Below are 26,849 nucleotides of genomic sequence, written 5' to 3'. Positions count from 1 at the left end.
CAAGGGGCGGGGCTGGGCGGGGCTTCGGTGGCGCTATTGTCATGGAGACGGGAAGCCGGCCGCACCGGCGGCTGGGACCTCGCGGGCCGAGGGGGGCTGCTAGCGGGCCGGGACTGAGGAGAGGCGGAGCGGCCCGGACCGCGGGAACGTGCGGGAACGCGGAGCCGGCTGGTGGCGGCCTCCACGGCGGCACCGTCGCGGGCCCAGTGTAGGCCCCCGCCCTGCTCCTCGCGGCCCCACCGCCCCTTAGTGCCCGCCCTCGGCTCCGCCCGCGGCCGCCGCCAGCGCCGCCGCAGCCCCTCGCGCTAACGGTCGGCAACGGCCCGCGTGCGCCGCCCGCCGGGGGCTCGCGCCTGCCACGAGGGAGCGTCCGCGGCCCGCGCGTCCGCGTCCGCGTCGCGGAGCAGAGGTGAGCCCCCCGACCCGAGCCAGGTGCCCCGGGCGGCGCGGGCGCGGAGCGGGTGGACGCCGCGCGATGGGCCCGCGTGGGTGTTGTTGGCCGGGGCCCTCGCGGGCGGGCGCGCGCGCGTGGGTAGCTCCCCTGCTCCCGTCCCCCTGGGCTCCGGTGCGGGCCGACCGCTTCCGAAAGGCGGTTTGTGCCGCGGGGACGCGGGGTCTGTCCCGCAGACAGCCTCATTCCCTCTTCCGCCACTGTGGGCCGCGGGCGAGCCCCGCCGGGCTCCCCCGGCCCGCCCGCCTTGCCGGCGTCAGGACTGGAGAGACTCCCGCAAGATAGCGAAGCGTTTCCAGTGGACGCTTCTGTCGCCGTGGTTGTCACCTCCGCTCTGCGTCAAATTTAGGGCTCATTTCTTAAGGATGTCTCTATTTTCTGCTTTATTTGCACATTGATGGCCGTGCTGCTCGGCTGGCCGCGGCCGCCCGCAGGCTGCGACGGGACGGGGCCAGGAGGGGCTGGGCGCGGGGACAGCGCCCGCCGGTGCGGTGGGGGCTCCTCTTTTTTTTTTTTTTTTTTTTTTTTTTGGCCCCTGAACACGAGGTCCTAACTTTCTGTATTTTGGCGATGGTGACGTCGCGCCCCCTTTCCCCTTCAGCGTTTCCGTTTGGAAGAGGCGGCCTCGCTGCCCACGCTCGCTCTCCACCAGCAGAGGTGGCATCCCAGGGTGCCCAGGGAGCTTTTCTCCTCTTTCTTATCTTTCTCAGTATTTTCACTTACACCAGGGGATAGGCTTGCTCTGATCGTTGTTGGTGTAAAAAAAAAAAAAAACCAAACCACAGGACTATTAAAAATTCATTTGCAAACGACCTAAGGGGTTTATTGGTTTGTTTGCCCAGATCCGGGGATGCCTACCTGTTAAAATGCAAAGCTCTCAAAAGTGAGACCCGCAGCTGTGCTGCCCGCACGCGGCCAGAGAGCTGGCTGTGCCAGGTTCGGCTGCACAGCTGGCATTGTTTCAGTGCGGAAGAGAGGCCGTTCCTGTCGGTTCCGTGTTAAGAGCTGTTTCCAGGCGAAACTTTAAAGACTCATAAAAGTGGCTGTGCTGTATTTTAAAGATCTCATCATTCTTGTGGGAGAGACACAACACCCACCCCGGGAAAGGCAACAGATTGCTCCTGTCATATCGCCGGGGCTGTGTTGGAGTGTACTTAAAGGATTATGATTGATAAGGCTGTCTTGCCAGAGAATGTTGACACAGGTGTGCATCGTTATCTTAATTAAGATCCCGAGAAAACGTTGTCTGTAAATGGTGACATAAGAAGGGCGGCATATTTTTTTTTTGTACAGTTTTGTTTTTGGAGATTTTTAATAGCACTTGAAGCCTGTCTTTGAGCTCCCAGGGTCTGTGAGCGCTCTGGCAACAGAAGTTTTCAAGAGGAATGATAGTTTAGCGTTAAGTGTTCTGGCGTGCACCGAGACTACTTGTGGCTTCTTGGCAGTGCCTCGTGCCGGCTTTCTTTGTGCCCTGCCTTTGTGGAATCATGGTGTCCAGTTATGAAAGAAAAGCATAAAACAGAGCAGTGCATTAGTAAGTAAACATTTTATTAGTGTTCAGAATGAATCTGTAGAGAAAGGCGAGCTTAATGCGCAGAAACAGGAATAGAATAAAAAGGTCAACACAAGGCAAATTTATGTCACTTCATTTTTTTGAAAAAGAGAAACCGTCTCCTGGAATGTCTTAAAGATCTAAAATCACTTGTTTTTCACCTCATCAGGTACTTAGCTACAGTGTTTACAGAATGCCTTGTTTTTATTTCTAAAAATAGAGGGACATTTTTTATTTCTCCCAAAAGCATTGTTGTGTAAATTGCAGTGGATGAGCCAAGTGAAGATGGTACATTTAGCCCCTTGATGACTCAAGGGTCTGAGTCACAACCTGGGTGACCTGGGACTATCACCGTCCTCTACCCCAGCTTTTTGGATGCACAAACAGTGACAAGACAGATGCTGTTGATTATTGTACTCTCGGCTTATCCAGGCCCTGATGCCCTTCAACATAGTCTTATATTAGAATTCCCACCCCCACCTCGCAGCTTACAATTTCCTGGAAGCTGGGTGTCGATCATCAGAGTGTGGGTAAGATGTGTGGTTTTCCCCAATGGTAAAACTCGGCGCAGAGAGAGGAAATGAAAGTGGAGGAGCCGCACAGGCAGCTGATGCCAGAAGCCAGGTGTGGAGTCACAGTTCATTCTTGACTCCAAGGATAATTAGCTGGTTAGAATTACACGGTAAAGGGAAATCAAAGAAAGACTTATTTAGATTTGTTTGCTGACACTAAAACAAGAGCATTAATTTGGAGATCATCGCTGTGCCTCCAGTTCTGTCTCTGGCATCTGTGATCTCCATCCTCACGCTATTATCCATGTGTATTTTCATTTTTGATATGTTGTGTTAAAAGACATGAACTAAGTACCTATCATTTATTTTAGTGAACAAAAACAAATCATTATTAATATATGAGTACTTACACAATCTAGAAATCTTGGAGCAAATTTAAATGTCCTTTGGTTGAGAACATGGAAAGAAACGAGTGATAGAATCCTGAGTGCGTTAAACACACGGCCGTGCTTCGGAACAGCGATTTAACTCTACAGAGGCACATCCCTTTTCCGTGGTAGTGGCTCAGTCTGCATGTTCTCTTCAATTTCTGCATTGTGTTACCTCCTGTATTTTTTAAATATCTTTTTTGTTATATTTGTCAGCTGTTTTGTAGAGAACAATTTTCCTTAATAGAATAGCAGCAGGTGCAGCTCTAAGGACATGTAAAATCTGTAATTTTTTTTCCTTATTCAGTACTGACTCTGGGTTGGGTTCACAGCACTGCTCTGAAGTGTGCAAAAGAGGACTTACTTCTGAATAAATATGCATAGCGGCAGTATAACTAAGCACCAATTTGGCTTGGTATATTAACTTAGATGTTCCAAAATTGAAAACCAGTATATTCTAATGCAGTTCAAGTTTAAGTCTTGATTAGTAAGGATGCACTTAACATTTGTTCAGGAGAAGGGAATATAATTTTCCCCTGCAGTTGTCATTTATGTAATCCATTTTTCTAGCCTCTTCTCAGGCTAATGATATCCCTTATCTTGATACAGCTTTGACTTGTTTATTTGCCATAATATGGAATGATACCTTGGAGAAAATTAGATTAGATATTCACATCTGATATCCCAAAAGTATTATTATTCATCTGTGTTTCTTTAAACAGAATCATTTCCATTCTCTGTGCAGGTGATAAATATGATGCGTCCATAATACACATGGAGGTGCTCAGCTAAGTTCACTTCTGAACTGTGGGGTTGCTCCAGATGTTGGTGAAATCTGTCCTTACACATCCCAAGTCCCATCTGCAAGTGAGTGTCTGCCCGCGGTGGGTGTGTCGGCGGGTGGAGTAACCCTGACACAGGCTTCTGGCCAGAGGGCGAAGTGCAGAATGTAGAGGATGTCACTCAGGTCTTTGATTATTAAAATGGTAATATTCGCTTTAAAGAAAGCTGCAGTAAATAGGGACACTTGATTTATGGATGACACAGAATAAGTTATTTATTTTTAGTTATCATTTATCCTGGAGTTACATTAAGTGATTTACCTTTTAACAATATCGATGGATAGTAAAATTTATAAACTTTGTGCTTTTCATAAAAATCAAAACTAAGGTTATGCTATTTCATAGAAATAGACTTTTTTAGGGAAATAATTCAATTATACTAAGTCACAGCTTTAAATTCTTTTAATTCCCTTGCTCTTTTGAGAATGAATTCAGGGAGGGAGGGAGATTAGGGTAGGTAGTATCACTATGCTTTTAAAATTATATATATGAAATTTGCTCCCCTTATTTAAATAAAAAAAATTTTAAAAGGAATTTTGAACTTAGTGGGGGTATCAGCTCCAGTCTTGGGTGACAAGCTCTGTTAGTGACAAAGAGTATACAGGCCTATGCAAAACTTGTCATTTCTCATCAGATAGAGGCTGGTGAGTACAGGTGGATAGGAAAGCCACGGGAGAAACTCTTGCAGAATGTTGGCGTTGTCTCGTGGGCAGGTCCTGGCAGACCAAGGACCCAGACTGTGCACAGACATTTTGTTGAGTAAAAATGATGGTTGCGTGGCCAGAAAAGCAGCCGATTTTACAGAAGGCCACTGCGGGCAGCACGGCCTCCGGTAGAAGCGGTGCTCTGTGCGGGTGCCTTGAGCCCCCCAGGGATGGTGCGCAGCGTGACTGGGTGTGCGGGCGTCTGAAGGCCTGGCCCTGCCTTCCTGTGCCCGTGGTCGGAACCGCGGGAAGACAGCCTCAGCTCCCACCGCTCTGCAGTATCCCGAGAGCTGGAAGACACAGGAGAGAGGGCCAGAAACCCGGACATGGACGGGGAGCAGCCTGCTTTCCCTTTGTTTGCCTTTAAGCTTAGTTTGTTGTTTTGTTTTTAAATCATGTGGAGAGTTGTTGAATTTGAAGTGGAAGAAGATCTGGGTTTTTGTTTTATTTTATTTGTTGGCCTGCTTAAGGATAAGTACAAGAAAAAGCTAAACGTCTATGCAGATGGGTTGACGTTTCCATCTGCTGTCAGCCAAATTGATTATTAAGGTTCGTATTTCATACATGTTGAAAATATTCCAATGGATTACAGCACAGGTGCTCCTTTTATGTAAAAGTAGATGTTTGTGGGAGAGGCCCCGCTCTTGAAAACGTGAAGAAAAGACGTCCTTTTAGCAGTAATGGCTTATGGCTGATTAATTGAGAAGGTTGTACTAAATGTTCTCTGGTGGAAATAGCTGGAGTGTGCCATTTTGAGAAATGCATTTGAGAAATCCAGGAATAAAATCAATGCAAGTGTTGATAATTAAATTGGGATTCCATGCAGGAAGGACATGGTGGGAAGCTGAAGCTAACCAGTGTTGTTTTCTCTTTAAGAGCCTGCAGTCGCTAGCAAAGCCGCTGGGCCGGCTGTTGGAGCAGAAGGTTCTGGAGACAGCAGGTAACACTGTCTCTGCCGAGACCGCGCTCCGCTCCTCGTGGGCCTGAGCCTTGTGGCAAACCCCGCTTTGTCCTGCACACAGCGACTTCTTCAACTTGAGATCTGGAAAGGCCCTTATTTTCCTCTGCTAAGTTTTTGAGCCTGTTTGTCCCAGGGCTCGGGCCTGCTTTTGGAGAGCTGAGAGATGTCATGTGGGTGTACTCAGCACCCTTAAAATAGCCTCTCTCTGAGAACGAGGGCCGAGCTGCCGTCCTGCACAGCCCCGGCGGCTGTCGTGCAGTGTGTGGTGGCCGGGCATGCAGTCTGCACGCTGTGGAACTGTCCTCGTTCACCTCGCTTCCTTGTCGCCTTCCGCCACCCCCACCCCCCAGGGGGCATGTGCTCTCTGCCACAGCCACAGCCACCAGCCACAGGGAAGCCTGGGCTGGCAGCGGGTTCCAGAGCTCGGCCAGGCGGTCGCTGGGCCCAGCTTGGGGAGTTCTGGTGAGCCGGGCCGAGAGTGCTCTTGCTGGTTCAGAGCTTTCAGTCCCTTTGCCTTTTCCACGTGGTCCTTTCCCTCCCGGAGGTCGGCTTGCTCCTCGCCCTGCAGCTGTCGCAGGCGTTCACGTGGAGTGGTGGACTGGGTGTTCTTCTGGATGACACATCTATAATGTCCCTGGGAACTCTTTCATTTCCCAAAACCTAGTGCTCATGGTAGTGATGAATCGGTCTGATGTTCTTGAAGAACAAGCTGGGTTCCATTTGTGTCTGCCAGGAAGAATTCTGTCTTCTCATGGTGTAATGGCACGTTGAATATGCAGGTAAAATTAACAACAGTCAAAATTCCTTTGTAAAAGAGTAATTACGATGTCTATGAATGCTAGTGCAGACTTAAGTTGTGTGATGAGATTTCTGTGTTCCTTTTTTAAAAAAAAATGTACTTTTCTAGTCATTAAGAATATCTGCCCCCTGAATTATATCTGGGGAGGAATAGTAATACAAGAATGGAGGGCTGCATGATGTTTAATTACATAATTAGGAAATCGATAAAAATGTGGTAACAAAACTCAGTTTCTCCCATTAAAGGAACCAGCATACATTTGAAAACAAAAACCGTCAGGCAGAGCACTCTGTTAGTCCAACAGTGTTTTGGAAATATACTAATTCCAGGGTCTTGTGCTCATGCCTGTATACCTTTGGGGAGGTTATAAGCGGCAGAGGAAGCCACTACAATGTAGAGTAGAAGAAGAGGGTGACAGCAGAGTGGCAGACAGAGTTTACACTTGCAGGAACAATTCAGTGTTGTGACTGTGACCAACTTTCACCTCTGTGTACTTGACTTACCACTCTGGCTTTATAAATATCAGCGTATGTGGTCTTGACCTCTGTGATACCATGTTTTGTCTTTGTTACATAGAACTATGGATTGTCTGTGAGCCAAATGTCTTATTTATTTATTTTTTGTAATTTTTATTCTCTGTAGGGCACTTTTAAAATAAAAGGTTGATGTGACTTAGAGAGTAAAATTTCAATCATGCCTCCGAACATAGACATGCGGCCTTGACTAATTTAGAACTGTGGAAGGGGGCAGGTAAAACCGTTTTCGGCTGAAATGCACTAATACGGCAGCCGTGGAGATTCCGTGTTTGTTAACATAATAGCGACGGCGTTTCTCCTCCTCCTCCTTGTGGTTTTGTCCAGCGCGATGTTCCGGTGGCAGTTGCGCCGACTGTTAAGTGTTTAAATGATGACACCATTATGTGAAGTGGTTTTGAAATGAGAGACTCCAGCCAAGAATTACATCTGCTCCCATCTCCTTCAAATCATACTCTCTGGCAGTACAGATGATGATTGATTTGTTTGTGACAGATTGCAGGAAACAGTCATTGATTTTTCAATATTTTACCTTAAAATTATTTACAGTTGCAACCATGGGGAGGTATTTCCATGGGCTGTCAGCCCTGAAAGACTAGGATAATATTCCCTGCTCTCTGACAAGACAAATTACCTGTAATGAGTGCAGTAGCTGAAGGGTATACTTTTATTTTAAAATATGTCAATAACCCCAGTGACTAAACGAATATTGATTTAGCATAATGAAGCCTGAGTAATGTGAAAATGAGCTTTTTCAAGGGGCACGGTGGAGACTCTCTTTTCAGCTGGTTGTAAGAAGCTTCCCACTCTCCTCCTCTGGAGCCGGCAGGAACGCAGTTTCCTAAGCAAGCCATCAGGAGCCACAGTGGTGTTTGTGATCACCAGAGTCTAAATATTTTGCCCTTGCTGTGAGCGGTTCTTTTCACGGCTTAGGAGGAGCCTCAGAACATTCGTGGGAAATGCATACGGTGAATAAAACCACGCACAGGTTTCAAAAATCTTTTTGCACCAAAATGAGCTTACCTTTTCATTCCATTTTTCCCTGAACTTTTTGAAGTACCTTCCAATTTGGAATCTTAATTTTAACCAGAATAGCTACTACTTTGTCTGGTGTTAGTTTTAACCAACTGAATATTTTTACAATTTCAGTACAGGTGTTTTTCATTGGGACCTCTGGTAATGAATATGAAAATGTTGTTAGCTGTGTGTACAGTTATTTGTGGATGAAGTCATAATCATATTAAGACATTTCACATGGGTTATTGTTGTAGTTAATGTGTCCCATTTTATGGTAGAATAACTCTATTTCTGCACTTCAGATTGCTTTTAGTGGGAATGAAGATTAATTTTCTGACATCCTAATTTTTGAAACAGGGCATGTTTTCAGCTTTGTCAGACACTCTCCCCTCTTTGTATGTATTCATTTTTTGATGAATTAAGATCACAGTATATAAGATCCTTCACAAAAGCATGACGTGTAACAAACAGTATATACCTTTATGTTTATGGTCTATGAGGTGACTGAAGATTTTATGCCTCAGTTAGCATTTCCATACCTAATTTAATAAGGAGCAAATAGGGTAAACAGTACGGACTATATATAGCAGAAAAGTAAGTATTTGAACAAGATGTCAAATTGACATGTCATGGGAACCTAACTCATTTTATGGTAACTAGTAGAAATAAAAACATTAAAATCAATAGGGAAAACCCCTTTAGAAATTAAAAGTGAGTTCTGATATGCAGGAAATTCAGCTGCTCTCTGTGGGTGCTAGTTCTCTTGTAGCACGGCACTGGAGATTTTGAATGAAATGGAAAATCTGAGTACATTTCAAGGGAAAAATAGGGTAGGCTGTAGGATGCAGAATAATCTTTTTGTTTTCCCCCAGGAATTTTCCTAAGGGTGTGACACCGAGGATTTCTTGTCATTTGTCTTAATTGTGTCCTGAAGTAAACTCGGCGCTTTGCAAAATACTGGACCTGTGCTTTGATAGGCCTTAGATTTCATTTCTATATCCACCTCCTCCCCCCAGTTCTTGCCCTTTTTCTATGAAAGGACTTTCGAAATGCAGAACTATAAGGCATATGCCATCACCATAAAGAAACCAGGAGCCCAAAGTCTTCAATCATTAATTCAGATGATAAAATGATTCCAGTATGATCAGTAGTGATCACAAAATATTTTTAAATGTGTAATTAATAATTATATGTATTTGTGGTAGGGTGTAACATGCAGTGTATACACACAGTGTATACTGATCAAAATAGGGTAATCAGCACTTCCCCTTCTATGACTTGACTTTGTGTTTAGAGACTTGGAGCTTCGTTCTTCTGTTTCTTCATAAATATATGCTAGTTGATTGTGTACTATAGGCTCCCCATGTGCAATGTAACATATAGTTGTGTTTTTTTAAGTTGATGTAATATCCTTAGAATATTTATGTTTCAGTCAAAAAAAGATGCGAATTTTTTTCCTCGATAATTTTTTAAAATCATATTTTCTTCAGACAAACCTTGCTTAAGAAAATCCTATGTTGTTGGTTACTTTATTTTGGAGTAAACAAAATATATAGTTAATACCTCATGACTCCATCATTTAGTTTGAACCTATGTGTTCATTTTACGGTATGTGTGGAAAACTATTTATATGGATTAAATTTAAAAAATCCGTAGATAAAGCTTTTTCTGGTGAAGTTCTCTTTTGGATACTACACCTTTCTCCAGTGCTTCTGTTCTCCTTGGGGAGAAACCACGGAAAGTCTTTTTAAATAACGCAAGTCATTGCCTGGGCTGGTTAAAACATTTGTTTCTGAAAAGGCTAAATACTCCCACTTTAAAAATCTTTCTTGTATTTGTGTCTTTTAAGATAAACAGTTCACTTTGATACGGTACTTACCAGTCTACTTAATTTTTTTCCAGAATTCACTTGACTGTATTTTGTCTGACCTTCTATAATAACTTAATGAAAGAACAAATCAGCATATAATTCTATTTTCCCTCTGACCTCAGCTGGCTGTAGAATTGCACCACTACTTTTGGGGTGCAATTTGATAGTTTGTGGGGACTGCAGTTTACAAATGTTCAGTGAGTCGTGGCAAATGGGAGATCAAAAATGTTTTGAAGTAAGCAGTTAGAAGAAACACTTCACCCTTATTACTAAGTTATTAAAATGCCTCCTAAGGTAGCATTTTTAATTAGTGTACATAATTGATTAGTGATTTGTCTTCTCCCAAGCATGAAGCAGCATGGCAATGCTGAGTGTGATCAATGAAGTATAAGATAGCAGGGCTGATGGGGACAGTGGTTGTGAATGCTCATGACAACTGAATGCTGTTTGTTTGTTTTTTCTTTTAGATTCAGCTGTCCATCTCTGAGGTTTCCTGTGATCTGTTTCAATCTAACTGCAAAGGACGTGGAAGGATCAAGTACCCATGTGGTTTAAACATGTTTTGAAGGTTTCTGTCCATAAACTATTCACTTTTTCCAATTAAAATCCTCAGTTGCCCTGCAGAAGAGGGTTAATCTCTTGTTGATCAGCAGTTTCTTGAAAATGCTTAATAGTGTAAAGTTATTACCAAGTATTTCCTGTTTTAATCAAGGTATAAGAAAAATAAAACAATTTATATGTTGACTTTTTCCCTAAAATGTCTTTATTAGATTGAATGTTTATAGCTAACAAAGAGGATTAAAAAAACTATTTTCTCCATCATAGTAATTCTGGCAATCACATATCATTAGAGTAGGTTTAAAACCACTTTCTACTATGGCTTTATTATATTTATGGGAGAAGAAAGACTAGGAGATTATCTGGATGTATATTTTAATTCTCTATATTAATCTTGTTGGAACAGACCATTTCTCCCTTAAACAGATCTGTTAGCTCAGTTCAGTTACAAGGAAAAGTCACCTTAACTTGGAAGAGCATTTGTTACGTGACTGAACATTTGCTGTATGTAAAGAAGGCTGACATGCAGTTCTGTCACCAAGTTCCAACATTTGGGTAGACTGAGTAATGACAGATGGGCTTGCAGTTAGGAATTCCTTCTTGTGGCCTTTGTAGCAGCTGTGGGGAGCTGGAAGGACTCCCTTGTGCAGGCAGGCCGGGGGCGGGGTGGGGGGCTCTGGTGTGAACACCGGGGAGGCATGTGTCTGACCCCCGTAGCCCCTCAGGAGGGAACCGGGGAGCTACCTGCATGCTGAGGACACTTGTAGAAATTGCAAGAACATTTATTAGGCTAGAATATTTCCTTTTCCATTTTGACTTTTGATTAAACTGTGTTTTTGGATAACTGTAGATTCACATCCAGCCATACACAGTAAGGCAGGTGCTCTCCTGACCCTTTACCCAGTTTCCTCCAGTAATGACATCTTCCCTGGCCACTGACGCTGATGCAGTCAAGGGAGGAAGCATTTGTCCCTTTATAGCCACACCTACTGCCGTCCTCACCCCCACTCCGGGTAACCTCAGCTTCTCTGATCAATGGAATCACAGAGTGCAACCTTCTGGCCTGGCTTTTTCCACTCGGCGTCATTTCCCGGCATCCCTCTGGCGTGTGTCAGTGACCCCTTCTTGTGGGGAGCCTCCATGGCCTGGCCATTCCACAGTTTGTTTACCCATTTGCCACTCGAGATTTAAGGCTTCTTTTAGCTTTTTGTTTTTTAAATTATTATTGTGACCAAAACTCTTAGAAACATTTATGTAGAGGGTTTTGTGTGTGAATTGTGGGTCATGTGCTAATTATATAGAATATTTCTTTGGAAAACAAGAATTGGTGCCGGGGAGGGCGGGGAGTGGGAGGCAAGGGAGGACATCTACATTTTTGTAGTATTTTTGCTTTAGATTTGCTTATGATTTTAAAATATACACTATTTTAAATAATTTGTAGCCAGACATAAGAATATCTTCTTTTAAATAAGGATTTTTCTGTTTGCTTTTTTATTTGTTTTCATTTCATTTGAAAGGCAGAAAGAAACAGAGATACAGAGAGAGAACTTCAGCCTGCTGGTTCACTCCCCAAATACATCAGCAAGCACAAGGCCAGGTGAAGCCCAGGTACCCGGAACTCAATCCAGGTCTCCCACCGGGGTGAAAGGGACCCTAATACTTGAGCTGTCACCTGTTACCTCCCAGTGTGCACATTAACAGGGAGCTGGAGGCCTCCATGTGGGCATCCGAGGCGGCATTGTAACTGCTGCGCCAAAAGCCTACCCCTAGATCCTGTTCTTATTTTAGAGAAACAACATCGGAAAAATCAGCTTTTTTTTTTTTTTTAGCAAAAAATTTCTATGGAAAGGAATAAAGATACATATATGAAGAGGGGCCTTCAATATATGTGATATGGGGAAAGACATCAGATACAAAAAGAGGCAAATTTACAGTTTGTTTTTTTTTGGAATTGGGGTGGAATCTGGTCTGACTAGAATTCTGTGGGGGATCAAAGGGGCATGTCACTGCCCGAAAGTATATTTAACATCTTCCTCATCAGAAATGGGGCATAGAGTTTTAAAAGAGTAATTTTTGAATTTAATATGGTGGTTTGAATGAAAAACAAGTGGGCACGCTTCCTCGTGAAACTCGGAAGAGTCCCATTTATGCATGTGTGTGTATGTGTGTGTGTAAAATGTGTTTTCACCTTTTATATTTGATAAGAAGGAATAAGATATTCTATGCTTTGCTGTTGTCTTGAATGTGAATCTATAATGCTTTTTTAAAAATTTGTTTTTGGTTTAAAGTAACAACAACTTTTGAAAGGACTTCCAGATTAAAATGATACAATCACATATAGATTAAAAAGTTAAATGAGAATACATTTGTAAAGTTACGCAGAGTTAATAGCTTTATTAAGAAGCTATTTTGAGCAAACTAAAAAAAATACAAACATGCCTGTGAGTTCTGTTAAAAGCTCCAAGGTCGTAAGCGAGATCGGAGAGCAACTGTGGGCAGCGAGCATAGGAAGCTCTGACACTGCCGAGGCCCCTTCCACTCGGAGAACAGAGCCGTGAGTTCCTGTCAGGTTCTTTGCATTTATACATATCATAGATTTTTGTTAGAGGGGTTATAAAAGACAAAAAAAATACTCATGATTTTGTATGGAATAATATTTTATTGCAATATCCCAGCTATCTGGTGTTGCCAATGACAGGACCAAAATGTGTTTTATAAAAGGGCTGTTTAAGGCCAGGAACTTCAAAGCTGTGCATATACACAATGACAAAGCATTCTGCCATCATCTTGTAATGCTGTTTAGGTAGCAGTTAAAAAATTAAAAAAAAAAATGGTATCATTTTAGACACTTTAAAATTTTACAAATACAATCTATCATAGTTGGTCACCTCTAGACTTCCTGACTGTGGTGATGGCTGTGATGTCTGGGTATTATTTTAAAATACCAGGCACTTTATAATTTTGTCTATAATTGTTGACATATTCTTCACAAAATGGTTTTGGAGCAATTTAGTGCTAAGTTATTTTAACCATGTGCCATCTTTAAATTTGACGTCATAGATGTTCTCAAGTGTGAGTGGTGAGACACACTGCCAGACAGCTTTGTTTTTTTTCCAGGAGCCTCTTTATTCCAGCTTCTTCCGTACTCAGTGCCTAAAACAGCAGAGTGGGAGAAGATGTTGTGCTGCCGGGGAGCCAGTCCCGGGAAGCTGAGCCAGCTTGGTAGTAAGTGAGCGTGAGTGTTTAGGCTTCCCTTCCGACCCCAGAGCAAGTGCCGCCGTCTCAGAGGCGCTGGCCCAACTTGTGGAAGTTCACTTTGCAGGTGCTTGTATCACAGCCCTATTCTTAGTAATATTTTATTCTCTACGTGTCAGAAGCAGATGTCTACTTGCCATTTGCCCGTGTCATGCAAACACTGTGGCACCAAATATGGACACAAGGAGCAAGCCTCGGCGTGTTAGTCTCAGAACTGGATTTTAGCCAAGACAATGTCCCACGTAGTCGTGGTTACTCTCGTGTCCCTGCTATGTTTTGTCATTGTAATAAATCCATAAATAAATTCCCTGATTCAGCAAAGTGGTTTTGGGCTCTAGCCAGGAGGTAACATGGTAAGCAGCATGCTGCCTTTCCCCGTGGGGCGTGGGGCTTAGCATGACCGAGGAGACAGAGCCATGAACAGAGCATGTCACCCCATGTGATGATGACAGGGAGAGGCCCGGTGCCGTGGCAGTCACTCACTGAGCCTGATGGAGGAGAGGTCAGGTCCAGGGATGCTTCTCGGAAGGACGGTCGTGGGGTCGAGGCCTGGCGGGCAGAGGGAGCCCACAGCAGGAACAGTGTCGCCCTGGGAGACTGGGAACGGCCCAGCCTGTGAGGAGCAGCAGCGCGTCCGCAGAGACAGGGAAGAGCTTTTCCTGTGCCTGGTGGGTGCACTTGAGGTCCGCGTGCACCTGAGCGGCTCTGCTTTTGCAGATAGCAGCGCGGCCATGGTCACGGGGTTTGGAGGGGGTGCCCGGGAGAAGCTGGGCTGGAGAGGACTGTCCCTGCTGTGTGTGCGCCGAGCACTTGGTCTTCAGGTGGCTCGTGGGACGGCCGCGGGGTTTGGAAGTTGCCGCGTGCTCTTTGACGCTGGCGGACTTTCTCAGGACATGCGTTCTCCTTCATTTCTTCCACGCGGCGTCGTTGCTGAGCGATGCCGGCGTCACCGCCTGTGGAAGGCAAGGCTGGAGCCAGGCCGTTGGCTGTTACTGGGCAGAGTTTGTTCTGAAACAAGTGAAAAGGAAGGCAGGGGAAAGGCGGCTCCTGGCTCTAGCTGTCCCCAGTTGAGGGTAGGACATGTCAGCTGTGCCCAGAGGCGGAAAGATACAAGGGGGAAGCGTCGCCGAGCGCAGGAGATTTTCAGGAGCACTCAGAGCACTCAGAGCGCAGCGTGGGCTCAGTGACTCGTTCGTCTTCAGGTTTTCACGTCCGTGGCTTCATCTCGGTCTCACCTCCACACGCGGCCGTTCCAGAAACACTTGGTACTTCCTGGGTGCTGGAGCAGAGCCACGGGCCTTCCCTCACACAGGTTACAGTCTGGCTGGGGGACAGTACAGCCCTGAGGGAGCTTTTAAATTTTGTTCCTGTCTGTGTATGCTTAATATGATTAAGCTGTCCTGAGGACGACTTGTGTCAAGTCTTAGAATAATGAGCGTTTGTCCTCCAGAGGGCACTGCCATGTTCCCAGGTGTGGGAGAAGCAGGAAGCAGGGAGGACTGTGCTGCCGGGGCTTCTGCCTGTCAGAGCTGCTGCAGAGCCAGCTGGGGATGGGGAACAGCGACTGCTGAGCGCAGCCAGACTAAGGCCCCAGGGCTCTGCTCAGCAGGGTGAGGGTGGGAAAGGTACGGACTGCGCAGGCAGGTCTTAGAGTTAGGACGGGGCGGGGGGCAGGTGGGGGACCTGGGACTCTTGAAATGTTTACTTCGACTGCCTTGAAATCCACTGAGAAGCTGAACTAAAAGAAGCGTTTAACTGTAAAAACCAAAGGAGACAGTTTGTTGAGCACACCACAGAGCGTTGTCCCTGTGTCTGTTGTGTGCCCAGGCGTACCTCTGTCCTGGTTTTTCAGAGAAATGGCGATCCTGTCTCCTGTCCAGCTAAGCACCTTTTCCCCATTTCCTCCTGATTTCTTACCTCTGTTCTATACCTGAGCATTCTCCCCCTTCACGGACTTTCTTCTCCTCGGTGGCTTCCATCCTACAATCTCCCCTCTAGACCCCTTCTCTCCTGTTCTGCCCCACTCAGAACTCTGCCTGCCTCGCTGAGCTTGTGGAAGCTGCGTTTGCAGCGATGCATTTCCACATCAGATCTCACCACTGGTTCTCCTTCGTCTCCAGGCCCCTGGGAGTCCTGGTTATCTGAAGGCCCCATTGCCGACGGGTGGTTTGCAGTTGTGTGCGTGGCAGAGTGTCCTAGCTTCTGAGATGCCACTGTGCCTGGGCTCCACCTGGGTCCTTATTGTCGCTTATGCTGGCCACGCCCTTGTGTGCCCCTGGACATGCTCTCCAGGTGCCGCCCTCACCTCCCCGAATCCCTGCGGAGCCTCGCTCCTTTCTCTGCCCTCCTCCAACTCTGATCTTGGTTCGTGGCATTGCTTCTGCCTCAGTTTCCCAGTCGGTCAGTTTGGGTCAATTGTACCTCCTAAAGCCTTTCGAAGCTTACTCATACCTTGGTCTGTTTCCACTATCACAGACACTTGGACAGATAGTCGGGGGGACACAGAGCTGTGGACTCAAGGCCTCCACCCTCAGTGGCTCTTCAGTGGGGTCCGTGGACTGACAGCCTGCAGACTTTTCTTCTGAGTGGACTCTGTAAAGCAGCTGTAGTCTGCAGCAAAACTGAGCAGAGGTGCAGAAATTTCCCAGAATACCCCAACTCCCCTGCATGCAAAGCCTCTCCCCTTATCAGCCTCCCCACTGGAGTGGCACATTTGTCACAAGTGATGAACCTGCAGTGACGCGTCACTATCACCCCAAGTCCACGGTGTGCACTGGGGTCACTCCTGTTGTGCACATGCTCTGTGGGGCTAGACAAACGGGCAGTGACGTGAACCTACCATTATAGTGTCATGCAGAGTCATTTCACTGCCCTAAAAATCTTCTCTGGTCTGCCTGTTCTTCCCTCCCACTCCCTCACGCCTGGCAACTACTGATCTTTGCATTCCGTAGTTCCTCTTCCAGAACGTCATCGAGTGGGAATCTCGTGCTGCACGCAGCCTTTTCAGATTGGCTTCTTCACTTAGTGACATGCATTTGTTTGCTCTGTGTCCTTCTATGACTTGATAAACTAACTTCCTCCCAGTGCTGGATAAGGTTCCATCTCTGGATGTACCATAAGTTTTCTGTTCATTCCCCTGCTGAAGGACGTCTTGATTGTTTCCGCATTTTGGCATTGATGATTAAAGCTATAAGAAACATCTGTCTATGGGGCCAGCACTGTGGCATAATAGGTTTGGCCTCTGCCTGTGGCGCCAGCATCCCATATGGGCACCAGTCCATGTCCAACTGCCCCTCTTCCAATCCAGCTTTCTGCTAATGCACCTGGGAAAGCAGCAGAGAATGGCTCAAGTGCTTGGGCCCCTGCACCTATATGGGAGACCCAGAAGAAGCTACTGGCTCCCAGCTTTGGATCAGCTCAGCTCTGGCTGTTGCGGCCATTTGGGGAGTGAGCCAACAGATGGAAGACCTCTCTGTCTGTAACTCTTCCTCTCAAATAAATAAATAAATAAATATTTTTAAGAATCTGTCTACAGGTTTCTTTTTTTTTTTAAGATTTATTTTTCTTTTTATTTGAAAGGCAGAGTTACAGAGAAAGAGAGAGGGAGAGACAGAAAGGGATCTTCCATCTGCTGGTTTACTACCCAGATGGCTGCAATAGCCAGGGCTTGGCAAGGCCAAAGACAGGAGCTAGGAGCTTCTTCTGGGTCTCCCATGTCAGTGCAGGGGCCCAAGCACTTGGGCCATTCTCTACTGCTTTCCCAGTTGCATTAGCAGCGAGCTGGGTTGGAAGTGGAGCAGCTGGGACTGGATGAACCGGTACCCATAGGGGATACTTGGCCTGCACTGGCTTCCATATGGGATGCTGGCGTTGCAGGCCACAGCTTAATCCACTGCATCACAACATCGGCCCCTGTCTGCAGATTTCTGTGTGGATGTAACTTTTCAGCCCCTTTGGGTAAATACTAGCGTATGAGTGGAAGTCAGACATTGAATGGATATGTAGTTTTGTTAGGGGCTACTGAACTCTCCATGGCTGCACCATTTTGTGTTTGCAGCAGCAATGAAGGAGAGTTCCTGTTGCTCCACATCCTTTTCAGCATTTGATGTTGTCAAGTGTTCTGGCTTGTGACTGTTTTTAAGAGTGGCATCTCTTGTTTTAATTGGCATTGCCCTAAAGACCTGTAATATCTTTTAATATACTATTTGCCTATTCTCTCCAAAATAAATTATTTTTTTAGCCAGGAAATTTTCTTTATTTTTTAAGATTTATTTATTTATTTGAAAGAATTACAGAGAGAGAGAGACAGAGAGTAATCTTCTATCCACTGCTTCACTCTCCAAATGGCCACAATGACTAGAGCTGGGCTGGTCCGAATCCAGTAGCCAGGAACTTCTTCTGGATCTCCTTTGTGGGTACAGGAGCCCAAGAAATTGGGCCATCTTCTGCTGCTTTCTCAGGCCATTATCAGGGAGCTAGATCAGAAGTGGAACAGCCGTGACCTGAACCCGCACCCATATGGAATGCTAGCACTGCAGGTGGTGGCTTAACCTGTTATACCACAATGCTGCCCCCCCCCCAATTTTATTTTATGATGAGCACTTAACATAAGCTCTGAACTCTTAAATTTTAAAATGCACAACATGGCATTGTTAACAGTAGAGACAATGTTGTATAACAAATCTCTAGAACTTGGTCATCTTGGGTAATTGAGACTTGATGCTCAGTGGTTAGCAATTCCTCATTCTCCCTCCCTCTAGCACTGGCCACCACAATTCTCTCTGAGTCTGTGATTTTGAGTATTTTAGGAACCTCACATAATTGGGATCATACAGTACTTGTCCTTCTGTGACTACCTTACTTCACTTAGCATAATGTCCTCCAGGTTCATGCAGGGTTTAGCATGTGCCAGAATTTCCTATTTAGGTTCAGTGATATGCCACTGTATGTGTATATCCCATTTTAATCCATTCAGCTGTATGTGACACATCTTGACTATTGTGAATTGTGCTGCGTTAAAGTGCTGTTATCCCTTGGAAATCTTGGTTTCAATTCTTTAGGATAAATACCCAGAAGTGGAATTGCTGTGTCAGTTTTTAAGGAATCTCCATACTTTTTTCCATACCATTTTGCATTCCCATCAACAATGTACAAGGTTTCAAACTGTTTTTCTTTTTTAAGATTTTTATTTATTTACTTGAGAGACAGAGTTCCATATAGAGAAAGGGAAATACAGAGAGAAAGGTCTTCCGTCTGCTGGTTCATTCCCCCAAATGGCTGCAAGGGCTGGAACGGCGCCAATCTGAAGCCAGGAACTTCCTCCAGGTCTCCCACATGGGTGTAGAGGCCCAAGCATTTGGGCCATCTTCCACTGCTTTCCCAAGCCATAGCAGAGAACAGGATTGGAAGAGGAGCAGCCAGGACTAGAACCGGCACCCATATAGAATGCCGGCGCTACAGGTGAAGGTTTAGCCCACTACGCCACAGCGTCGGCCCCCCAATTGTTTTATTAAAGATTTGTTTATTTATTTATTTGAAAGAGAGAGGAGAGGTAGAGACAGATCTTTCATCTGCTGGTTCACTCCCCAATGACTGCAATGGGCAGGGCAGGACCAAGCCTAAACCAGGAGCCAGGAGCTTCATCCAGTTTTTCTTTTTCCTTCCTTCCTTCCTTCCTTCCTTCCTTCCTTCCTTCCTTCCTTCCTTCCTTCCTTCCTTCCTCCCTTCCTCCCTTCCTCCCTTCCTCCCTTCCTCCCTTCCTCCCTTCCTCCCTTCCTCCCTTCCTCCCTTCCTCCCTTCCTCCCTTCCTCCCTTCCTCCCTTCCTCCCTTCCTTCCTTCCGACAGTGAGAGAGAGAGAGACAGAGAGAAAGGTCTTCCTTTTGCCGTTGGTTCACCCTCCAATGGCCGCCACAGCCTGCGCACCATGCTGATCCGAAGGCAGGTGCCAGGTGCTTCCCCTGGTCTCCCATGCGGGTGCAGGGCCCAAGCACTTGGCCCATCCTCCACTGCCTTCCCGGGCCACAGCAGAGAGCTGACCTGGAAGAGGGGCAACCGGGAAAGAATCCAGCGCCCCGACTGGGACTAGAACCTGGTGTGCCGGCGCCGCTAGGTGGAAGATTAGCCTATTGAGCCGCGGCACCAGCCCATCCAGTTTTTCATGTGAGTACAGAGGCCCAAACACTTAGGCCATCTTCTGATGCTTTTCTAAGTGCATTAGCAGGGAACTGGATTGGAAGTGGAGCATCTGGACTTGAACTATGTCCATAGAGGATGCTGGCACTGCAGGCCGGGGCTTAACCTGCTGTGCCACAGCGTCGGCCCCCGAGGTTTTCAGTTTCTTCTTTTCCTCACCAGCACTTGTCATTTAGGTATTTTTGAAATAGCTTTCCTAACAGATATGAGGTGATATCTCTTTGTGGTTTAGAGTTTTGTTTCTTTGATGGTTACTGGTATTGAACATCGTTTCAAATACATGTTGGCCATTTGTTGTTTTCTTTGGAAAAATGTCTGTTCAATTCTGCAGCCAGTTTCTAAAAGTGGTTATTTTAATTTTTGAGAGACAGACAGCTCCCATCCACTGGCTCACTCCCTGAATGCCCATGATGGCTGAGGATGAACCAAGCCAAAGCTGAGATCCAAGAACCGAATCCAGGTCACCTGCTGCCTCCCCAGTGTGTGCACTAGCAGGAAGCTGCCGTCAGGAGCAGAGCTGGGACTTGACCCTGGCGCTCTGGTTGGGGATTCTGGGTGTCCTGAGCGGTGTCTTAGGTGCCACCACTCCTAGTCTACTTTTTTACCACCTAATTTGTTCTTGTTTTTGTTTCTGTTTGCTATATTGCTGTAGGAGTTCCTTACATATTTCTGAAGTTCACCTCTATGTAACATACGGCATATAAATATCTCCTCCCACTTTCTGTGCTGTTTTTTTCACTCTTGATTATTATAAAGAACGCTTTTCAGTTTAATGTAGTCTCATTGTCTATTTTTGCTATTGCTGCCTTTTGGTGTCTTCTGTGGAACTGTTGCTGAGACCAGTGTCACACAGCTTTCCCCCACGTTTTCTCCTAGGAGCTTTAGAGGTTCAGGTCTTATATTTAAGTCTCTACTCCTTTTGAGTTAATTTTTGTTTATGGTGTCATCTTAAGGCCCATATTTTATCCTTTTTCACGTGGATATCCAACACCATTTGTCGAAGAGACTATCCTTTACTCATTGTGTGTTCCTGGCATCTTGTTAAATATTAGAATATTAGTTGACTCTCTATTGGGATGATTTGTGTCTGTGTATTTTCTTTGATAAAGTGTCTGTTAATATCTTTGACCCTTTTTTTAAATTGGAGTGCTTATTTTTGTTGCATTTCAGGACTTCTTTGTTTATTTTAGTTAATAGTCCTTTATTGTTTGCTCTTCTGGGCCTTTTGGTCTCGTATAAAGACCAAATTTGTCATTATTAACAAAATAACCTACTGGGATTTTCATTGAGATTATGTTGAATCTCTCAGTCAAGTTAGGAACAGCTGACATCTTGATGATATTACATCTTCCTATCCATGGTCATGGAATATCTCTCCATTTCTTTCATCAGGTTTTATATCTTCCCTCATATAGATCTTGTATATAGTTTGTATATCTTTGTATATAGAGATTATACCTAAGTATTTTATTTTGGGGGGAAATTGTGTTTTCAATTCCAAATTTTACTTGTTTATTATTGGTATATAGGAAAGCAATTGCGTTTTTTGTATTAACCTTATATCCCACTACCTACCTTGCTATAATTTGTGTTATTTTTATACTTATTCTTTTTTATGCTTACTTTGGATTTAATTTGCTCTTCTTTTTCTAGTTTCTTAAGGTAGAAATTTGGGTTATTTCTTTTAAATATATATTTTCCAATATATGTATTCAATGCTGTACATTTTTCTCTAAGCACTGCTTTCTTTGCAGTCTACATTTTTTAAAAGATTTATTTATTTATTTGAAAGGCAGAATTACAGACACAGAAAGGGAGAGACAGAGAGAGGTCTTCCTTCCGTTGGTTCACTCCTCAAATGGCTGTGACAGCCTGAGCTGGGCCGACCCAGAACCAGGAGCCAGGAGCTTCTTCTGGGTCTCCCATGGGGTTGCAGGGGCCCAGGGACTTGGGCTATCTTCCACTGCTTTCCCAGGCCATAAGAAGAGAGCTGGATCAGAAGAGGAGCATCCAGGCACAAACTGGCACCCATGTGGGATGCCGCCCCACAGGTGAAAGCTTAGCCTACTACACCACAGCGCTGACCCCTTGCTTTCTACAATTTTTATAAGCTATGTTTTCATTTTCATTTAGTTCAAAATATTTTAAAGTTTTCCTTATATTTCTTCTTTGACCCATGTTTTATCTAGAAATGCATTGTTTAATGTCCAAGTATTTGAGAAGTTTCTAGATATGTTTCTGTTAATGATTTCTAGTTTAAGCCATTGTGTTCTGAGAGCAGATTCTGTATTATTAAGGTGTGTGTTATGGCCCAGAGTGTTTCTGTCCTGATGAATGTTCCATGGCAGCGTGAGAAAGACGTATGTTCTGCTAGTGTTAGGTAGTCTATAGATACCTGTATTCTATTAATGGTGGTGTTGAGTTCAACTTTGTCCTAACTAATTTTATGCCTGCTGGATCCATATATTTGTGAGAGAGAGCTGTTGAAGTCTGTAAGAGACTTCATATCAGCTGTGAGAGTAGATTCCTCTATTTCTCCTTGCAGTCTGTCAGTTTTCACCTCACATTTTTTTAAAAGATTTATTTATTTATTTATTTGAAAGGCAGAGTAACAAAGAAGCAAAGGCAGAGAGAGAGAGAGAGCGAGAGAGAGAGAGAGAGGTCTTCCACCCACGGATTCATTCCCCAAATGGCTGCAACAGCCAGAGCTAGGCTGATCTGGAGCCAGGAGCCAGGAGCCAGGAGCGTCTTCCAGGTCTCCCAGGCGGGTGCAGGGGCCTAAGGACTTGAGCCATCTACTGCTTTCCAAGGCCATGGCAGAGAACTGGCTTGGAAGTGGAGCAGCTGGGACTTAAACCAGTGCCTATATGGGATGCCAGCGCTACAGGCAGTAGCTTTACCTGCTACGCCACAGCACCAGCCCCCAGCTCACATAGTTTTGATACTGTTTGTTAAACACATACATGTTAAAGTTTATTATGTCTTCTTGGAGAACTGACTCCTTTGTGTAATGTTTCTCTCTATAACTTTCTCTAAAATCTACATCTGAAACTAATGCAGCTACATCTGCTTTCTTTTGATTAGTGTTAGCATGGTATATTTTTATCTATCCATTTATTTTATTGAAGAGACAGAACTTCTATCCACTGATTCACCCCCAAATACCCACAGTGGCTACCAGCTGGGCCAAAGCCATTAGCTAGCCAGCCTGGAAACTGAAGTCCACAGACAGTGTCTGGCAGCCCATGACAAACTGAATGTGGAAAACACGAGATGCTTTTAGAGACTTGGAGAGCAATTTCACATTCTCGTTACCCACGTGTATCTTCTGTATTTCCTAAGACAACACACCACACCAGCAACACATGGCCGGTCTTCCACTGCAGATAGGAGAAGCATGGAATTACTGGTCAACAAAATGAGGATTTGGGGTGGAGACTATACCAAGCTGGGTGGGGGAAACAGGGAAAAGGCTACTGATGGCGGAGGGGTACAGGGGAGTAGCTTTCCAAGGGTTCCTAACCCCACGGAGAGAACATCTACAGCAAGGGTCAGCCAACTTTTTCTGCCAAGAACCAGAGAGTATTTGGGCTTTGTGAGCCAGAGATCTCTGTCACAGCTGCTTTGTCATTGCAGTACAAAATCAGTCATAGACAAATGGGCACAACTGCGTTCCTGTGAATCTTTCAAGGAAGTGTTCCAGTAGCTGTCAGGAAACAGGCTCAGGCTGCCTTCACGTCACTGACACACACTCGCAAGGAGAGAGAATGTCCTTCCCTTCGTTCTCTAATCAGGCTCTTGGGGGCCTTGCTAGGTTTACCTGTAGACTTTCTAAACCCAAATTCTCTTCTCCCCCAGAAGTATAAAGTGAATAATTTGCCTGCTGATCAGTTGGTGCAACTTGAAATAGCCTTCCCCAGTGGAGTGCAAGGTGTGTAGCCCATCCCAAGCACACTTTAAATGTTCATCAAATCTTCAACCCTGACCTATATGAAACAGCGCGGAAGTTTCTTGCTAGTAAACTCTGCCGTAATGTTACTTTGTAATGTCAGCGTGGCCCTACATGTGTTTTGATGGGCCGAGGGTGTCTGGAGCCTGGAGAGGAGAGGTTGGCTGGTCCCAAACTGGCAGAAGTCCTGAGGCTTACAAGATGTGCGTGTCCATGCTGTCCAAGCTCCACGATTCAGAGACCATCGGGGGACATGCAGACTTTGATACCTAACCAAACAGCACATCAGCTAAGCCGGTAGGCACTGAGGCAGACATACATGCCTGTTTCTGTGGTGATATCATCTATTAGAATGGCCATGTACATTTATCAACGTAAAACAGTGGTGTCACTAAAACCCTGCCATAGCCAGTATCAGGTGAAGAAAGTCTGCTAACAATATGTATAGCCCTTTGTCATCGCTCTCTGTCCCCAGGGGGCTCATCCTCCACTTTTTCCCCAAGGCCACAAATCAGGATAGCCTTTGTTGGCCTGGCTGATTGTGGTCACCTAGTAGAAAAGCTGTGACTCTGACGTGCTGGTGCTGCTCTGAGTGTCTTCCCAGTAGCCAATCTTGTGTTCTGAAAGGCAACCTGAACAGGACAACGTCCACCCAGCAGCCCGTGCTCAGGGGCAGGGGCAGAGCGCGCGTTACAGCATTCGGCAGGTTGCTTTCCTTAAAATTTCCAATTCTTCTCTTTGACTTTGTTATATTTTGTCTCTAATTACCCCCAAGAAAAGTTGATGTGATTCTTGAAATCTCTCATTTCTCATTTGTCTGACAGCCAAACAACTTGTAAATTGTGTTTCAGTTCAACCCGCTATGTCTTTATGATGCACAGTTGAAAACTGGAGGTGTGGAATACTGCTGGCTCCCACAGTTGTGTGCCTCAGGTTTGTTCCCCTTCACTCAGTTCTCATGAGTGCAGTGTATGTAAGTTAGCACTTTTATGTCTCTTTTCTCAGCCCTTATCTTTGGACATTGAGTTTTTCATTTTGAAAGTCCATTTTGAATAAATTTATTTTCAATTTTGAATAGCATGAGTTTATCTTAGTTCAATCGAATGTTATGTACTTTTTTGCTGAATTGTTTACTATGGGTTTGGTTATTGGCCTATTTTATTTGTCATTTTATGGAATACATATTTTCAGTGGAGACGCTTAGGCTAAGCTATATTTATTTATACCACAGTACATTAACCATAAAACTATCTAACTACAGTAAAACCACAATAATCTGGAACCCTTAGGGAGTGGGTTATTGAGGATAGCCAAGTTTTAAGAAGTAACATTAACTCTTTGTGATGGCAGTTTTTCCAACATGTGTCGTATCTTTCCTTTTTATCCCGCATACAATATGCTGAGTCTCATTCAGTTGTGATAGGAAGAAGTACTCATCAGTACGTTTAACTCAGTTCTCGTCGAAGGACTCAGGCTTTTTGTTTTGCTTTGCCTTGTTTTAGTTTAGGTTTGGCTTTCGTGTGCTTTGTGTTCAGTTCTAGTTCACGGTGGCATTTCCTAACATTTCTGTTTCTTCCGTTGTTGTCAGCTGTATTTCTCACTGGCCCTACCTGTAGGGCTCCCTCTACCCTTCAAATTGCTGCCTTTACGTGTCTGTGGACTTGGAGACCAGGTACAGGAGTTTGTTAGAAGACAGCCAGCGTGAGAAAGGGCTTCCAGAGCCTTCTGGGGGCCAGATGTGCAGCTGTGCACCAACTTGCCAGCCGTTCTTGTCTCTGAGAAACCTTCCTCACCAGCATGTCAGTTCTCTGTGGGCGTTAGCCAGCTGGGTGCTGAGATGGGGAGATCTGCTCTGCCTCTTCCCCTCTTCCCCTTAACATTCCTCTCCACTGCTTGGCACTTCAGAGGGCTAATTGTAGCCATGCTGGGGTAGCCGAGGGCCTTGAAGGTGAGGCCTAAGGGAGCTAGTTGCACACACCTTAGAATAGAGAATCAGGTAGAAAGCAGGCCTCATTTTAAGTTAACTGTTACAGAATGCCCATATTATGATAACATCTTGCTAATGCCCCTTCTCTTCTTTATCCTACTAATTCTTTTTCCTTTTTAAATTAATAAGCCCTAAACACATGTTCATTTGGCTTGTAATTTACTAGAATTAAAACTAACGCTTAATTTGAAAAGGGCATCTCTAGTCAAAACCCAGCACCCTCAGTGATTCATTTTTTTGTTGTGCATGTAATTAGGGCTGCATTGCATACTTTCTTTACCCAAGGTGCTTTGCACACTACTGATGACAGGTGCTTGGGTAAAGGTGCTGGCAGCGGACCGTTGGGCTGCAAGCTCTGGGAGGCTGATGTTTGCGAGCTGCTTCAGCTTCTCCAGCGTTTCCATGGTCGTTTTGCCTTGGATCTCCAGAGCAACCTGGGCATTACGGGGCCCCTCATGTCACAGCCAGGACCCCAGAGGTGCAGAGTTGTGGAGTGACTCACCCAAGTCCCACTGCTGTCAGCAAGCTCGAGTTTGGGCCCAGATCCTCTGCTTCCAAGGCCAGTGGAGTTTCCCACTCGTCCTCAGAACTCGTGCTGGTGGGGTAGTGAGTGAATCCTAGCGCTGGCTGTCCAGATTGGGGCTGCCAGCCCCTAGAGGACATGGTGAGCCAGGCCACCCAGAAAGAAGAGGAGCTCGATGACAGGGCATGTGACCCCAAGGGGACGACGCCTCATCATCCCCAACAACTTGGCATCCTGCTGCTGCCGCCGCCATCACAGGTAGAGGGTGGACACTGCCACAGGGATCTGACGACCAGCTCCACCTGGGCAACAAGGTGCACCGATTGGGGGCTCTGGGGCTGCATGCAATGCTCTGTCACTATGGGGAGTGCTCGGTGTCCAGGGAGCTCGGTGTGCTTTCGTTTACTGTGTTTGAGAAGCACATTAGTCGCCAATGAAGTTACTGTTTTTCAAAACTGTACAGAAATGGGAATAACTTCTGATCATTTCTTAATACAAACAATATCTGTTTAGATTTTAAAATATAACACTTTTTGTTTTGGCCTGGATGAAGTCATTGGCAAAACGAGTCTAACTGGATTTAATTTGTGATTTATAAATTCTGAGTTACTGTTTTAAGAATTGTTGATTATAGTGGGTTGTATAAAGCCAGTGTTTTTGAAGAGCCATTAAGCCCTTACATGCCATATAGATTAATAAATACATTTTAAGCAAA

At 45.2% G+C, this 26,849-nt stretch overlaps 1 long non-coding RNA gene across 12 annotated transcripts; it reads left to right on the top strand.

Moving 5' to 3' along the window:
- Positions 1–26,849, top strand: LOC103348460 (uncharacterized). Of its 12 annotated transcripts, XR_011384328.1 has the most exons (8): positions 3–409; positions 3,689–3,810; positions 5,366–5,429; positions 10,137–10,237; positions 11,745–11,835; positions 13,345–13,452; positions 23,534–23,606; positions 23,728–26,849. It is a non-coding gene; the product is annotated as an uncharacterized lncRNA (long non-coding RNA). The 12 variants fall into 12 exon arrangements; XR_011384327.1 differs by adding an exon at positions 6,115–6,229 and having other exon boundaries at positions 1–409; positions 13,345–26,849; XR_011384324.1 differs by having other exon boundaries at positions 9–409; positions 11,745–11,824; positions 13,602–26,849.

Source organism: Oryctolagus cuniculus, chromosome 18 (genome assembly GCF_964237555.1).
Source record: "Oryctolagus cuniculus chromosome 18, mOryCun1.1, whole genome shotgun sequence".
Lineage (NCBI taxonomy): Eukaryota > Metazoa > Chordata > Mammalia > Lagomorpha > Leporidae > Oryctolagus > Oryctolagus cuniculus.
Note: the sequence above shows the minus strand (reverse complement) of the source record. Positions and strands in the feature narration are given on the sequence as shown.